Source organism: Alligator mississippiensis, chromosome 1 (genome assembly GCF_030867095.1).
Source record: "Alligator mississippiensis isolate rAllMis1 chromosome 1, rAllMis1, whole genome shotgun sequence".
In the NCBI taxonomy this organism is placed as follows: domain Eukaryota; kingdom Metazoa; phylum Chordata; order Crocodylia; family Alligatoridae; genus Alligator; species Alligator mississippiensis.
Genome location: NC_081824.1, coordinates 203,830,015 through 203,847,175, shown reverse-complemented (window position 1 = coordinate 203,847,175; position 17,161 = coordinate 203,830,015). Strand labels below are relative to the sequence as shown.

At 47.6% G+C, this 17,161-nt stretch overlaps 1 long non-coding RNA gene across 1 annotated transcript in view; it reads right to left on the bottom strand.

Annotated features, from left to right (window-relative positions):
- The window catches only part of LOC109285662 (uncharacterized), a 161,359-nt gene that overhangs the window by 6,369 nt on the left and 137,829 nt on the right, over positions 1-17,161 (bottom strand). The window contains exon 3 of the long non-coding RNA XR_002093471.2: positions 8,172-8,289. This is a non-coding gene — a long non-coding RNA (uncharacterized LOC109285662). The remainder of the gene's footprint in view (positions 1-8,171; positions 8,290-17,161) is intronic.

The window sequence follows — 17,161 nt, the reverse complement described above, 5'->3', positions numbered from 1 at the left end:
TTCATAGTCTTCTCTCCTGGGGCAATATGTCTACATCCCAGGACAGTTTGTAAGAATCTAACCCTAGGTCAGATGGACTTTGGTGTCATAGCCTGTACTTTAGGTAGCACAAAAGACAGCCTTCATGGATATGTTTAGCAACCACTGAGCAGTTAAGCAATTTCTATTTTAAAGATCTAATTCCTTTAGCATCTAATCTTCCCCTCTTTTCCCACAAAGAAGTCTGCAATGAGGCTGCTGTGCACAGAGGTCAGATATAACTATTCTAGTGAGAGTCTTCCTCAGGAAAAGATTTAGGGGCAGGACATCAGTCTAGAACAGTCACAACATCCACAGAACATTGACAAAAACATTCAGGTGCATATCAAAAGTGTGCACACTGTGTTTACTCAGATGCAAGACAAAGGTATTTTTCCCAGCCAACATGGGGGCAGGGTGGGGGGGAGGGGAAGCCTTGTCTTAGATTCATGTACCGGTCTGAGGCAGGTGGCAGCTCAACTCTAGCTTTGACCCCAGGCTTGGGGCTGAAGCTGGAGTTGAGCCACTGCCAGCCCTAGGCCAGAATGGCTTATTTGTTTGGGGGGATAGGGTAACCCAACTAGACAGAGCAGAAAGGAGACTGCATAGCTGGGGGCAAAACCTGTAGGCTCCCCTTCCACTCTTTGCCCCCCTGTGCCTGTGCTTGCACCCCTGCCTCCCCCACCTCCTGTTCCCCTCCACCCAGCACATCCTCTCCTACTTCTGCTTTGGCTTCTGCCCATCTACCCCTGACACAGTCTGGCCAGGAGCTGCCACCATCCTCCCTGGCTGGGCAGGGCTGTGGCTGGGCTGCATCTGGGCTGCTGACTGCCCCAGAGAAGCAGAGCTGCAGCAGAAGGTAAGTGGTGGGAATGAGAAGGCATGGGGGACCATAGGGAGAAGGCTGCAGGGGCAAACAGGATGCGAGGAGGCAGCCTCACAGAGGAACAGGGAGTGGGGGAAGCAGGAACTGGGGTGGTCAGGGGGCAAACACAGGCAGGGAGGGGTAGGTGGTAGGTATGATGGATAGGCACAGACATGTGGGCAACAAAGGGAAGGGGAGCATTGGGAAGGGGTATGGCCCCTCACCTACTACCCCTGCTTCCCCTGCTACAATGTTGGTGGAAATCAAATTCAAAGTCATCTTGGATTCATGTAAATATGGTAGATCAGGTCTTCAAGCATTCAATGCATCCTTAATAATATAATCCTTTACTTGTTCCTTATTTATGATAACTTCTCTCTCTCCAGCATAAAGTATTTATCAGCAGCAGCAGCAACAGTCCCTCAATATGGGGATGGCAGTCCTCCAGGAAATACAGAAGTCATCCATAGATGACTGTGGATGTTGATGCATATTCAACATAGTTGACTGCAAAAGTGTCAAATAACTAGGACTCACTCCTCCCTCCCAGAACTTTGTTGGGTCACATTTCTTTCCCTTTGTCTCACTTATCTATCTACCTCCATAGTGAGGCAAGTTTGCATAAAGTGATCTATACTTCGTTGTAGATCATGGCACCATTGAAGGTGATTCCATACTTGAGTCTCGCAGGAATTGGTGTTAATATTGTATTACCTCAGATTGGTCTTCTGCGAAGCATAGGAAATGCTTGGATTGACTGTTAACCTTGCAAAAACCAAAATACTTTACCAACCCACATTAAACCAACCAACTGTTCCTTCACATATTACAATTAGAAGGCAGTACTTGGAGGAAGTTGAGCACTTCCCTTATCTGAGTAGCGACCTTTCCCAAAAAGGAAACATACAGAATAATATTCAAAACTAGATAAAAATCAGCCAGGGCTGCCTTTGGACATTTCCAAAATTGAGTTTTTGATGATCATGACATCTATACCCAAACCAAGCTGTTCTATCTTGTTATCCAGGTGTGGAATTTGGATGATGTACCACAAACACCTGAAAATGTTGGAATGTTACCAGCAGCAATGTCTTTGGAAAATTCTCTATATAAATTGGAAGGGCAGAAGAATGAATGTCAGTGTCTGGCTCAAGCAAATACCACCAGCATTGAGGCCACATGTATGTGGCACAGATCCTTTAGATAAATGATGTCACCCAACACAAATTAGGGGTTTAATAAATACACCAGGATCAGTAGGATAGTTTAGATTCACTCTTAATCATCTTTATGTCTTTCTGGTTTTTATGGTTAAAAATTGTCACCATGGCTTTTTGGAGCTATTACATTTTGGTGTGACTAACAAGAGTCTCTCCTCCCTTAAGTACACATAACTTATTTATCTTATTCTTCAAGTAAAGAACGAAATGCTGTTTCTGTTGGGGCACCACAAGCTTAGTAAGCCCAGGCCCAGGTCGGACTAATAGTTCTGGAGGGGCTGTTCAAGCCTCTGTAAACAAAGTCTGTAGACTTTGAAGAGTCTTCCCCCCTTCTTAAAATCCCTATTCTTGAAAACAATGGGCAAAGGAAGGGGATAATTGTGTATCACAAGGAGCTTTTCAATTTAATAAACTCAGACTTGAGAATGGGATCACTCGCTGTTTCCTTCCTTCCTTCCAAAATGGCCACTGACAGGTGTGTTTGCTCAGAGCTCTGAGAGCTTCTCCTCCTCCAGACAGTCTGTCCCCTTTCCCACCACAGTCCCCCGCCCCCAACCTTTCATTACTCTTTTCTGCCTTTTTCCCTCTTTTCTCAACCCTTTCTCCTGCAGCAATGCTCTGACCCTCCTCTCCCCGCCCACCCCAGGTTGTTTTTTGTTTTCCCTCCTTTTCTCTGCAGCTGTTCCCCTACCTTCTCATTCCCACCTCTCCTTCCCTTCCCTGCCCTTGCCCTTTCCTTTTTTTTTAAGGTAGCTTTAGCTTTTGGGATTAACCCAGTCTTAGTAGGAATGGCCGCTTCTACACCTGGTGGCTGGTATGGGGACACCTCTCAGGACCTCCCCCTTAACCATGGCTTGAGACTCCATACCCCACACCATATCAGGGTCAAAGTTTGTGCAGGTGCCCTGGCTGATCTCCTGGGACAGCATAGCATATGTTATGTAGCTCATGTTAACATGGTCCCAATGAACTACCTGAGCACTCCCACCCTGGTCGACAGGGTGTGTGTGGAGGGCCTAGACATCACAGGTGTACATTACCTTGTCAAGACCCTACACACCCAGGCCTGGAGCCAGGCAGCCATATTTGCACTCCAGTGGCTCCTGCCACCACTAGAAGGCTGGGGCCCACTGGGGAATGGCATGTAAGGCCCAGGGAGCAGCACAGGGGGTACCCAGAGTCTCTGGGGACAGCATGGACTGGCAGGGACATGACCCAGATGCACCCCCCATGGGCAGCCTCAGCAGGTGCTGCTGCCCCACGGGGAAGGCCCAGCCCCATGTCCTGCACCACAGGAGGTTGGTGGCCCAGCAGCAGCTCACCCCTGTGTTGGATGGGGAGGCTACACCAAGAGTCAGATTGGACCCACAGCTGCCTGCTTTTCTGCTCCAGAAGCTCCTGCAGCCTCCTTGGGCTTCTCACACTGCCTCCAGGGCTGTTCAGGAGCTTCCCCAGGGCCCCCAGGCTCCTCATGGCCATAGGAGCTTCCAGAGCAGAAAAGCAACCATGGGCCTGCTCTGACTCCTGGCACAGCCTCCCCCATCTGTCCTGGGGCTGGGGGGGAGGGGTGAGCTGCTGCTGGGCCACTGGCCCCCTGCAGTGTGGAGGGGAGGGGGCAAGCCTTCCGGGGGTGCCAACTGGGTCCGCATATGGGGGGGGGGGCAGCTAGACTGTTGCCACACCAAGCCTGTGGCATGCAATGTAACTTCTGTACTGCCTTGCCACCCTTCCCATGCCTCCACCAGCCTATGACACCCCCTGGACCTAACAGGCCCTTCCCTTAGCAGCCTCCAGGTGGTGGCAGGAGCTGCTGGAGTGCAAACATGGCCATGAGGCTTGGCCAGCAAGGGCCCAGCTGCCCCTCCATGGTTGGCCCCAGGGCATGGTGCCACATCGGTGGAAAAGACCCAGGACCTCCTGCACACCAGGGGCCTGATGGCTCTCTGACAGCTCACCCCCCTGGGCCCAGGACAGGTGGACAAGCTCTGCCAGGAGCAGGATTAGCCCAGTGGACTCTTTTGCATTTCAGAGGTTCCTGCAGCTGGCAGGAACCTGGATCCTGTCTGAGAAGGGTCAGGGGACAGTGCAGAGGCTGCTGGGGGCAGCACAACTATTAGGAACCTGACTCAGGGCACTGGAATCCTGGGGAGGCTTTCCCAAAGTTGGATCCAAGCAGCTGCACCAGCATGCTCAGGCTCTGGATTATTCCACACCGGGGATGGGTGCTGACCGGCTCAGTGGAGAGTGTGCAGGGCACTACCATGCACACCCCACATACCCTCAAACCCTTCCCACAAACTCCACAGCCACACCCTCCTCCATAGACAACCACAGTGGTGTGCAGACCCTAAGCTTTTTTTCCAAGTTGCCAGTGCTGCAATCAAACTCATGCAGTGAGAATCGGGCACCCTGCACATGGTCAACCAGTTAGAGAACCTGGTACAGCAGGTGAGGAACTTGTGGGGCCTGGGAGGGTCCCTGAAGTAAAATAGAGCATGATAGGTCTTCCCCGACCAGCCTCTGCTGCCTTGCCCTGTCTTTGGGTACTTGATCGTCCCCTCACACCTTACCTCACTCTTCCTCTTCCACACTCATGACAGTTGTGACCCTCAATACCTTCAACACCAATAGCTGTTGAGATCTGGCAAAGCAAACAGGTGGCCTGGAGCTCCTGCACCAGAAGTGGCTGGATGTTGCTTTTCTCCAGGAGGCATACTCCAATGGGCTCCACCAGGTAGACTGGCATGCTGCTTGGTGAGGCCGCCTGTTTCTGAGCCACAGCACCAGAGTTGTGACCCTCCTATTGCCACAGCCTGATACAACGGTGGCACGGGAAGTCATTCCCAGCTGCCTGCTAACTGTTTATGTTGCCCTAGCACAACACCACCTGCTGCTCCTCAATGTCTACGCACCCACTGATGGCCAGGACAAAGTCATCTTTTTAGAGACCTTGGCCACCCTATTGCACAATGCCATCCAGAGCAATGACCTGCTCCTCATAGGCAGGGACTTAACTTCCCCACTAACATCTTGCTTGATCACCCGCAGCCTGAGCCTCACCTACCCTTAGCCCACAAGCTGCAGTCTTCCCTGGAGATCATGGACCTTGTTGATGCCTGGCAAACCCTCCACACCAATGCGTGCCAGTACACCTGGGTTAGGATGAGCACTGGCGGTCTTGCCATGACCCATCTCTGTCACCAAGCATCTGCCACTCCTGTGCAGCAGCTGCATAGTCCCTTTGGACCTATCAGACCATGGCCTCACCTGCTCTGAACTGAGCCTGCCCAGCAGGACCTGCATGCAAGTGTCTTATTGGTGCTTCAATGTCAGCCTGCCTCAAGACTCTTACTTCCAGGACTGCTTTGCCTATTTTTGGTGGAGCTAAAATATGGTGGGACATGGACAAGGTACAGATCCAGGCCTTTTGCCAGCAGTACACCCAGCTGACCATGAGTAAGCTGCACTGCTGCATCCTAGAGATGGAGGAGGACATGGCAGAGCTTGAGACTGACATGCTGGCTACCGGCAACGATGTGGCACTGCACGAGAGCCTCCAGTTCTACAGCAAATGCCTGTGACATGGCAGAAAATGTGGCTTGCAGACTGAGAATCCATGCCCATTGCCAGGAGCTGAAAGAAACTGATGCCCCGACCCATTGCTTCTTCTTTGACCTGGAGTGGCGGCAGGTGGCCAGCAAAGTCTTGGATCACTTCAAGGCCCCAGAAAGCCAGGTGATCGCAGACTTGGGTGAAGTACATGAGCACACTGTCACCTTCAATCACGACCTGTTTGCAGCCAAACCACTCTGACCCAAGGCCATGCAGGAGTTCCTTGAGGTCCTGCTATGCCTCTGCCCAATCAGAGCTGCTGGTCAGGACCATTCAAGACAAACTGTCCCTGCTGTGTGACTGGTTCACAGCCAGTGAACTCTTTGGCATGGACTTCAGCCTCATCTCTCTAGACCAGGAGAAGATCTCTGACTGGGTGAGCAATGCTTACCTCTTCCAGACCCTTAAGGCCTTTGGCTTTCAGCCCCTCTTCACTGGAGCCCTCCGAGACTTGTACCAGGGCATCTCCAACCTGCTTAAGGTGAATGGCATGCTCTGTGCCCTTTTCCCCATGCATAGGGGCATCCACCAGGGTTGCCCTGTCGGGCATGCCCAAAACCCTAGCTGCACAGTTGGGCATGCGCTCCATCTGCAGCGTGAGCCATCTCCTCCAAGCCACCCTCCCACCAGAGGCAGCAGCAATCCTGGACATTCACCTCCAGGCACAACAGGCCCTCCTCTCCACAGACACCCCAGCCTCCCTCCCACTGTTGGTCACCCTGGCCATGGCCAGCAAGCAAGGTGGCAGACCAGGCACCCTGCTGACTCTCCCCATGCCTCCCGACAGTGACTTGGTTGCCCTTTTGCTTCCCTGCCCCATATAAGCCTGTATGCCTGTGAGGTCCATGTTGGCCATGTCCAGGGGCTGGCAAGCCACCCTAATACATCATGGCAACAGCTCCTAGGGTCACCAGCTTCCCCACCAGCCCACCTGGCTTGGCACACACTGTATAAGCCACCAACAACCAAGAAGACTCATGACTTACAGTGGTGGTTGCTGCACAGCATCTTAGCCACTGACACATTCGCATCCCACTTTGACTTCGCTGTCCCTTCTGCTCTGGGGGTGTCAATGAGAGCCTCTTTCTCCATCTACAGCCATTCTTTACCGCCCTCAAGCAACCACTGCAGGTGTTGGACACGAGCCTCTCAGAGAGCACCTACGTGTACTCCTATCCATAGCAGGTGGCTGAGTAGGGAGCCATATGCCTGGCCAACTTTCTGCTGGGCCAGTCCAAGATGGCTGTCCTTAAGAGCCACCACTAATGGCTTGCCAAGACTGGCTCAGACGACACCCTGTGGCTCTTCTGCTTCCTGGTGTGGGCATACCTCTTGCTGGAGTTCAACCACGCTGTGCTCCAGTGGGACGTGCCTGTCTTTGAGGCATGCTGGGTCCTTGAGGGAGTGTTGTGCCATGTGGAGGATGACCATTTTCAGCACACACTCTGGTGGCATGACCAGTCTGGGCAACTGGGTGGCCCAGTGGTGGACTATGATCCCATGCTTGCACCGTGCCATGGGCCCTCACCAAACTGCTTTCTGCTTTTTTCTTTTTTGTGTGGGTGTTTAAAGGCTTTGTCACACACACTACTGGGTTGAGCAGAACAGAAAGGAAGGCTCCAGTCTGTACAACCTTGTGGCCAGGTGTCCTGACTGTGTAATGGTGTGTTAAGCACATCATGTAATACTGCAATGGTGTTTGTCACGGTGTGATGTTACGGTGTAGTGGCACGATGCTTCTGTTTGTTAGTAATCTATCTGTTTTCACTTTATATATTAGACCTGGTTCCTGGACGGCCCAGCTTTTTGTACCCTGAACCCCTGAATAAAAGTAGCTAAAAGTCTGTCCATCCTTCCTTCCTTCCATCCTTCCTGGCCTTCTCAAATACGCGCTTTGATGTCATGACTGATCTGAGTGACCGGGCTGGCTCGGTGTCGGATTACGGCTTCCAGCTCGTGCTGTGTCCTGGGCCCTCACCAGGCTGCTTTTTTGCTTTCTTTTTGTGTGGGAAGTTGAAGGTGTTGTCACGTGTATGATTGGATAGAGCAGAGTATGAATTGTTTCTATATAGTTATGACTGTGTGACCGGCATTCCAACCGCATAACTAGCATGTAAGACATGACATGGAATGTAGTGAAGGTGTCTGTCATGGTGTGATGTGATGAATGCAATGACATGGTGTTCTTGGTTTGATAGTAATTTGTTTGTTTTTTGCTTTGTAAGTGGCCAACCGTTTTGTGTCCCTGAACCCCTGAATAAAGTAGTTAAAAGTCAAAGTCCTTCCTTCCTTCCTTTGTGCATTATACATATATTCACTAAGTTCCCAAAGCAATCAGGCACAAAACCTGGGATGATTTCTGAAAGCTGTTCTCCCCTTGAGTTATTCTGAAGGCCTGTTCAGTACAGAGGGGATGTTCAACATATCATAACAGATATTGGAAAACTCCTGCTTACCTTTTAAGATTTTGAGTCTCTCCCCTTCAATCCTGTGCTGCTGTGTTGTACTGCATTCTCCTCTTCCTGAGACCTCACCTTTCTTCTCTGGATTTGGTTTCTCCATTTCTTCCTTCATCTCAATTAAAACAAGTAGGAACACATCAGTGGATAGGAATGGGAAAGTATATTTGGGAATCATATCTTGGGCCCTGCTAGTTGCTCAACTGTGTGATAAGTGTTGATATAAGGCAGAAAACTTAAAATTATATAAGATTTTTCTCTTTACTACAACTCTTTGTACTCCCCAAGTTTCATAATTTTTTTTATTTATTATCCAAATAAGTTTCATCAATTGAAAATCTAAAACAGGGCTATTCCACTGGCAACCTGTGAGCTGCATTGGGTTACCAAGGGTTAGCCTGTGGTCCTCAGGCTTCTGGTCCAAACACAACTCCCCCTAACACACTCCAGCTAGTGCCTCCAGGCCATATGCTTCTTGTCCTACCCCAGTGTGGAGTAGCTGAGGGACCATGAGACAGAGCGAGTGGGAGGAGATGGCCCTGGCATGTGTAGTGGGGGGCACATGCTGCACAGCTCCCAGCCACTTGAGGTTGGACAGCCCTAGCTTGGGAGAACCAAATGAATGCATGAGAAAATTGAGAGCTAGCTTGACTGATGTCTCTTAAAATGAAGTAGTTATGAATACTACTCATAAAAAAATTGTCAGCATTGTTTTTTTCAAATAAAAATGGGGTTTTCAGCTAAATAAATTTAAAACAAGGTGTTTTTTTCAAGAAAACTTGAAATTACCCCAAGCCAAAATATCTTGATTTAGTTATCCAACTCTGGCACTACATGGGAGCTATATTTCAGTTTCCTCATAACTCTATTTTCTTCTATGAGCCAGGTTCTCCTGTCGAACAATGATTCTCATAACTCAGTAGAGCCACAAAATTGCCATGATGCTTTCCTTCATACGAAGACAGACAACAGTGCATCATGGGAGACAAAACCCAATATGAGTCCCCAACTGCAGAACAAAATGGGATCATAGAATATAGGAAATTAGGGTTGGAAGGGACCTCAGCAGGTCATAGTAGCAGAAATGGAGGATGGAAATAGGAAAAAGAGGTAAAAATGGAAATAAAGCTGACCTTACTGTCCATTTATCCAAACTATACTTACTTAGTTTACTTGCAAGAATGTTGTAGGAGACTGTATCAAAAGCCCTGCTAAAAAGTCAAGGTATATCATAACCACTGTTCTCCACGCATCCACAGAGCTAGTCATCTCATCATAGAATCAGGTTGGTCAGGCATGATTTGCCCTTGGTGAATCCATGCTGACTGTCCCTAATCACCTTCTTCTCCTCCAACTGCTTAGAAATGGATTCATTGAGGTCCCACTCCATGATTTTTCTAGGGACTGAGGTGAGACTGACCAGTCTGTAGTTCTCCTGGAGGTCTCACAATAGCATTTTGAAATTGAACTATTTTGTTTTTGGGTATTTCCCTAATTTTTTAAATTTGTTTATAGAAAAAATTCTGACTATTCTGAAGGGATGTAGGGGTGGAACTATAAAGGGAAGGCAGTTAGAGGGAGCAGAAAAGGGATCCCTCTGCTCACGTAAGCTTTATTTCCATTTTTTTCTATTTCCATCTACCATTTTTACCACTATTTTTTTCCCTTCAGCAAATGCCACCTCTGTCTTTTTGTTTTCTATCAGAAGGTATTTAATCAAGAATGAAATGCTTAAGAAATACTGATCAGGTAAGTCCCAAGTTATTTCACAGGCACTGTATACTAATACACAACTAACTTTGAAACATTTTGGGATGAGCATTAAAATGGCTTGAAGTGGTATATTTTTTTTTTTCTGTTCCCCATGGACAGAAGCCAGTGATGCCTAACACAAAACAAACATCTCTGATGCTCACAAGCCAAGTAGTAAATTAATGAAGGAAGCCAGGAAATTTAGCACTACAGTGAATTCAAAGTGAAATACAAGAGCACAGAAAATAGAGGAAATAGCTTGTGTTTTCAGTTAATCACATAGATATTGTTCCTGTATCCATACATATATGCATCCAGATGTATATACATTACATTCAGGGTGTGTCTACACAAGACACGTAATGCCCATTTGACTAATTCTATAGCATATTAGCGCAGCTGGCAAAAGCCATGCTAATGTGCAGTAGATTAGTCCAAAGGGTAATAAGTGTCACTCCCAATGATCTCCTAAGGTCCCTTACAGCCCTAAACTTCTGTGAATCTGTGTGTGAATCTGTGAAAAAGTGTTCATCTGTGCTAATGCACTAATTACAGTACATTATGCTTAGTACCTGTAATAACAGTACTTACATCCAAGACAATAGATACTTACTAGGGCTGTGAGAAACAGCACTGTTTCGTTTCAACTTCCATTTCACCATTTCAAAGGGAAAGTGTTTAATTTTACTGTTTCAAACCACTGTTCCATTTCATTCTGTTGAAACTCTTTCAACGCTGTTTCAATGTTTCGCCCATAGGCTATAATGGGGAATCACAAAAATTCCTATAACTTTGTAATTTCTTTCCTGATTTGAATGAAAACAGCAAGGATGGTAGCCCCTGCTAGTGCCATGAAGCCTGCCAGATTTCAAGGAGATACATACAGAGGTTTCTGGGAAACTGCACCTCAAACTGCTGACTAACAAAACTCACGACCTGTGACTGTGTGTGTGTGTTAAGGTGCAGCGGGGTGAAAACTGCAGGAATAGTAGCCCCTGCTGAGGCCCTAAAGCCTGGCAGGTTTCAAGGAGATAGGTACAGGGGTTTCTGGGAAACTGCACCTTGAACTGTTTAGAGCAAAACTCGTGTCACTTCTAAGTGTGAAGGCACAGAGAAAGCTAAGTTCAAACAATGCTTTTTATGCTGTTTTTCTGTCCCTCCCCCAGAGCACTAGGATTGGAAAGGACCTCAGGAAAGGATGACAGTCACTGGCCAGCTACACAGTCCATATCAGGGCAATCCTTCTCCCCTCTTCCCCCTCCCTCTCCTTAGTTTCTGTTTATCTGTAAGCCAGCCCAGCTTTGAAACTCGAAACATTTCAAAACTTTCAAAACTTTTCAAGTGTCCTCATTTCATTTTGAAACTGTTTCAAAGCTTTTTGTTTCATTTCTATTTCACTGTTTCAAGCTTAAAACACACTGAAACAGCTTCAAAATGAAACACCCAGTGACATTTCACACACCCTTAATACTTACTTACATACATACATACAAACATGCATATTAGTGTGCACCTCTACACATTCATGAATACACTGTAATTACTGTGCATTAAGTTTAGTACCTGTAATACCAGGTACTAAATGTGCAATGATTACAGTGCATTAATGAATGGGTAGTCATGTCCACTGATATATATGTTTCTATGTATGTGGGCGCATCTACACGTGCCACTATGGTGTGCCAGGCATAGTTATTTTTAGGCACTACATCACTGTAGCAACATCCTATAATGAGGGAGTGTGTTGTTACGGTGACATAGTGGCACATGTAGACATACCCTGTACGTATATATGTATTATCTTGGGCATATGGTAGTCCTTAGTGTCACAACCCAAGGGTGTGATTTTTTGTTTGTGTGTGCTTCGGCACTGCTAAATTATTTTCCGGCCGTTTGTAGCTTTCTTTGCAGGGTGCATTTCTTCATTGCAGCACAGAAATGCATGTTGCAAGGAGTTCCCACCATTTGTATTTAAATTCGTGCCCCACTATTGGTCAGTTCTAAATTATTCCTACGTGGCGGCTAGCGATTGGCTTATTAGCCGTATAAGAGGCTTGAGTGGTTTCTGCCCAAGTTGGAGGACTCCACGAACATCAGGAGGAGGAGACTTCACGTCTCATGAAGATCTCTAAGCACTGTGGAGCCTATTGGACCCAGCGTGAATATCAAGAAGGCTACAGGGGTCTGATCATCCTCTCGCCTCTCCCTGTCGCCAAACGATCCCTCGACGTACCCTTCCCTGCGTGCAAAAGTTCCACAGAGCCTCGACAACTTCGTGCGAGTGAATTGTGAGTGAATCCAGAGTTCTGTCCGAGTCCTAAAACTAGGATTTAATCGAAGTATTCCTGGAAACGTTCCAGCCTGCACCGCAACCATCTACGGTGTAAGTAAACAATCTCAAACAACCATTAAGCGTCCGTGCCTAATTCTAGCGTGCCGCCTGCCTTCCCTGACCCAGTGTGTCCGGGCTGCTGGCCACAGCCCACCGCGCGAAAAAAGGGCCTCGGACTGCTCCCGGCCCACACATGGCGACGAGGATGGGATCAGGGGAAAGCACGCTGGAGCTAGAATTAGTTAAGAACTGCCCTTGGCACAGTGGAAAACGCCAAGTAGAAAACTTTATGGAGCTGGAGGCGCATATCGCTTACCACCAGGCGGGCGGAACAGGTGAGAGATTTATCAGCGGATGCCTTTCGCTGAAGGGAGAAGAGGGAGCTTCCGAAGACGGAGCCCCAAGAGAGAGGGAAGTGTATTTGCACCCCGCGGCATTCGAGTGTATAATAGGCGATGAGCAGGTCCTGTTCAGGCCCCTCGACACTGTGTCCCTTGCCAGAGTCAACCCGGCGGGCGAAGTAAACCTGACCCTCACCCAGGAGTGTGCCCATTGCCTAAGATATGCTCGGGAGAGTGAAGAACCGGTGCCGATCAGGCGGTTCTCCCCCTTCATGGTGGCGTCTAGATTAAGGGGTCATGAGCTTCCATCCGAGCTCCGTGAAGATCTGGAGACGGAGGAACGCGCCGCGGATGAGAGGGTGGCCTCACAATACAACAAGGGGGGAGTGTTAACTGCAACTTTCCGTACAATAACTGATTTAATGACTAAGAATTTAAAAGTTTGAAAGCCCAGCTGCGTATGGCCGTTCGAGCGGTCAAAGAAGCGGCTGCGAAAGAGAATCCTGAAACGCCACGACAAGATGGCACCGAGCAAGAGGGAGACCGCGTGGAAGAAGCGGAAGAGAAGGGTGGAGCTTCGGAGGAACCCACGAGAGTTCGGTCAGCGACTCCACCCACCGACGCAGCGTCGTTTCCGGCGATCCCGCCCACCGATGCAGCGTCGCTTCCGACAACCACGCCTTCTTGCCGACGGAAGGGAGAATCGAGAGGAGGAGTGCATCCGCCCCTCCTGCCTGAAGCAATAATAGCAGCAATGACTCCCGCAGCAGTAGTTCAGCCTGTAACAACAACTAACCAAGTTGCTACTGCCAGAACTGAACTACAGGATTTGTGCAGAGAATCAAGAATCCAACCTGAAGAAACTCTAGCTGTATGGTTGGGATGTTTGGTCGTGGAACTTGGATCTGACCTGCTGTACCAGGAAGAAGCAAGCTTCTTGGTGAGACAAGCTTCGTGGAGTAGAGGACATGTCACTGACATCGACATGATAACGGTTAACGTTCACTGGCCTATTCCACTGCCAGCGCTTGTTGCAGGAATGATTGGTCAGAAAGCCCACGCATGGCATGACGGATGGCCAGAACATACCGGCGCAGAACATCTCATGCTAGTGATCATCGGAGTCTCATACTGTGCCTGGAACCCCAGAGCATGTGCGCTGGGACTGACATCATCTATGAGATCCTGGAACCATTCCAGTGACCATCCACAGCATAGATAGTTGTCTTGAGGTTTATGGGCGAAAGAACATCGTCATCCTCCAGATTCTGCTCAACCCAATGGTGAACCAGGCTGTGAGTAACCTCCTTCATCAGTTGTCTCGACTGCGTATCCTGATGGAGCCGAGATTGTCTAGTGATCAGAAACGTCAACACCCGACTGAGATTCAAGGCACAAGACATCACGAATCCGACCTTCCATCATTGCTACAGAGAACACCAGAAGAGTGATACATGTTTGGATTTCTCCTACAGCATTCTGGACTCAATAAACGGCAACTTCGGATTTTAGGGGACGCAGGCCAATGGCAACTGGCCTATGAGTTAGGTTTCCATTACCTAGAAGAATTAGACGATGGCTCTTCAACGATTTCATCTAGTTGAGTGTGCAAGAGAGGGTAGCTTAAAGTAGCAAACACTTGTATTATATAGAAATAATAGTATAGTTCCATGGAAACCTTGTAAATATTTTGAGATACGTTAACTTATTTTTTGAGAGTTTTGTTTACAGATCCGGAATTCAGAGCGCGTGGTGAAGAGAAGCCCCAAGAAGGATAACATCATAGAAAGAAGTGAGGGCCTGACGCGTGACTTCACCATGACGCCCACTGAAGCCCTGATCATGCAGTTTTTTGTTATGAATCTGATTATGTGTATATGTATTTGTGTTGGTTATTATTTGGTTCGATCCCTAGAGGATGAAATTCTTATGTTAGTGGATTTTGTGTTTACCCGTTTTGTTCGACGACCCGTGATAAGAGCTCTTGATTACTTGAGTGACTAGCGTGTAGCATAATTTAGCTATGCCTTCAGCAAGGGGGGATGTCACAACCCAAGGGTGTGATTTTTTGTTTGTGTGTGCTTCGGCACTGCTAAATTATTTTCCCACCGTTTGGAGCTTTCTTTGCAGGGTGCATTTCTTCGTTGCAACACAGAAATGCACGTTGCAAGGAGTTCCCGCCATTTGTATTTAAATCCGTGCCCCACTATTGGTCAGTTCTAAATTATTCCTACGTGGTGGCTAGCGATTGGCTTGTTAGCCATATAAGAGGCTTGAGTGGTTTCTGCCCAAGTTGGAGGACTCCACGAACATCAGGAGGAGGAGACTTCACGTCTCGTGAAGATCTCTAAGTGCTGCGGGGCCTATTGGACCCAGCGTGAATATCAAGAAGGCTACAGGGGTCTGATCAGCCTCTCGCCTCTCCCCATCACCGAACGATCCCTCGACATACCCTTCCCTGCGCGCAAAAGTTCCACAGAGCCTCGACAACTTCGTGTGAGTGAATTGTGAGTGAATCCAGAGTTCTGTCCGAGTCCTAAAACTAGGATTTAAGTGAAGTATTCCTGGAAACGTTCCAGCCTGCACCGTGACCATCTACGGTGTAAGTAAACAATCTCAAACAACCATTAAGCGCCCGTGCCTAATTCTAGCGTGCTGCCTGCCTTCCCCAATCCGGCGTGTCCGGGCTGCTGGCCACAGCTCGCCTCGCGAAAAAAGGGCCTCGGACTGCTCCCGGCCCGCACACTTAGTTTCATTTTCAGGTGGTTTAGGACAATTCTTAGTTTAATGTTAAATTTTAATATCTATTTCACCCATCTTGAACTCTTGCTTTATGTAGAAGATAATTATATTTCAATAGAACAGAAGCTATTTTGTGGTTTTAACATACAGCTGTTTTGAGATAGTAATAAAATCCTTTTCCAAAGCACTAAGTGCTTTGTGACTAAGTGTTGTAACAGCACTGCAATAAAACAAGCAGTTTTTAGCCTCACAGCTCAGGTTTCTCTTTATTCAAATCCTTATTGATGACAATATCTATTGCTATCTAAGAACTCCTTGTTTTAGAAACAGGTTATACTGCCATCACCATTCTTTGCATTTTAAAATGAAATCAGAGGAAACTAGGTAATCCAGGGTATGGACAGGTATTTATTTAAAGTGATAAGAATGTCTTAGAAATTTGCAGCACCACAAAAACATAGCATAACATGCATGTACAGCTATTCAAATGCCCAATTGTCTGAAGCACTACATAACATGTACTGCTAGCACTTGCAAAGAGTGTTTTTGACTGGCTTCATAGTTTCATAGTTGGTAGGGTCAGAAAGGACCTAAGCAGATCATCAAGTCTGGCAGGAAAGAGTACTGAGGTCAAACAACCCCAGCAAGGTGTTCGTCTAACCTCCTCTTAAAGATCCCCAGGATAGGAGCCAGCACCACTTCACTTGGAAGTTGGGTCCACATCCTAGCCACCCTGACTGTGAAGTAGCACCGCCTGACATCTAGCCTGAATCTACCCTCTGCCAGCTTGTGACCGTTATTTCTAGTCACTCCTGGTAGTGCTTGGGGGAACAGGGACTCCCCCAATGTCTGCTGGTCCCCTCTGACTAGTTTGCAAATGGCCACTAGATCCCCCCTCAGCCTTCTCTTGTGGAGGCTTCCATCTCCAGAGATTCCTGAGGATGACCAAAAAGGGGTGGCAACTGGGTGGCCACTCAAGAACCATGTCAACCCAGGCACTCCCCCTCCCCAACCCCTGGGCTGCCAGTATGATTCAGTTCAGACAGCCATGAAAATTATAACAAAGTTCAACTGAGATTGGGCAGTACTTTGGGAATAGCTTGAAATATGCTTCTAGGTGGATTGGGAAGGATTCTATCACGCTCATGAACAAAGATTGTGCTGAGCACCAAGGTGTCATGATGACATGTGCGGTCAGCTCCACCTCCCTGGAGCAGTAGAGTTTGACATCAATCACAGATAGACTCCCTAGACCTGAAGAAGGTGTTGATAAGCAGAGGACTGAGCTATGCCCTGTAGCTATGTGCATGTAAGTGTACAGACATTATATATGGAACTGGAAATCATCACACAGCCAAGGAGTTACTGTTGGAAAGAAGTAATATTTTGTGGCAGTTTTGCCAGGTTTTTCCAACTATAAACTGCTTAAATGACAGTATGCTTGTTTTCTATTGTGCTAAAAGGGCATATTCAAAGCTACAAATGTAACACTTGTCCATGGCCTCAAACTGACTTTCCAGCCACACTTGCAGTAATAACTGTGTAGCAGAATTTGAGACTGACATTTGCAGTTATAATTTGAGCTAAGGAATGTAATTCTATTTCCATATGAAATAGTAAGTATGTTGGATTAAAGTGACTTCAGGCAATGTTTTTGGATTTACAATTCATAAACATAAAAAAAAAAAATACCTGAAGGATTTGTATCATTCCACCTGATGGATTTTTTAAATATATCAATGAATATAAGGTTAGAATGTAGCACTTTAAATCTGGGGTAACTCTGGGGAAAAAGAAAAAGGTGGTGTCATATAGAAACC